Source organism: Arachis ipaensis, chromosome B01, assembly GCF_000816755.2.
Source record: "Arachis ipaensis cultivar K30076 chromosome B01, Araip1.1, whole genome shotgun sequence".
Classification (NCBI taxonomy): domain Eukaryota; kingdom Viridiplantae; phylum Streptophyta; class Magnoliopsida; order Fabales; family Fabaceae; genus Arachis; species Arachis ipaensis.
The window spans coordinates 119,510,429-119,511,101 of NC_029785.2; positions in this window are offsets into that span (position 1 = coordinate 119,510,429).

A 673-nucleotide genomic window follows, 5' to 3' on the forward strand; every position below is an offset into this window, starting at 1 on the left:
ACCCGACCTCTTCTCAAAGAGGTCGGCCAAATCAACAGGAGAGCCCAATAAAGGGCCCAAATAGAGGAACACGACCCAAATCAAAAGGCGGCTCAAGCCTACAGAGAGAAGGGCGGTTCCGTTGAAGATAAGCTGACCTCACCAAAGATAAAATAAGATAAGATAAGATAACTAACTTATCTTATCTAAGAAGGTCACTTCTCACTACTATAAATATACTGGAGCACCCAGGTATAACTCATACTCTGATTCTACTAAAAACCTGCTTAATACCCGTGCTAACTTAAGCATCGGAGTCTCTTGCAGGTATCCCCCACCCTTCGGTGGCCAAGGATCAACAGTGCAGCAAGTCCAACAAGTCGGACACAACAGCTCCGGCCGCCACCAGCCAGCCTGACACGCCATCTCTGACCAGTACAGAAGATCTCATTCGAGATCGACCTCCAGTTTCAGGTAACCCTCGGAACATTGGTGCCGTTGCCGGAGAACCTGGAAGTCATCCCAATACCATGGTGGACGGCTGATGAATGGATTTTTGATGGTATAGAATTTTCACAAATGAATTCTCGTTGCAAGTATAGTTTCTAAACCAATCACTAATCCTTTCATACAAAAAGTTGTTTGTCACTAGTACAAACCCCTAAAATTTATAAACCGAAGTATTGGACCTCGA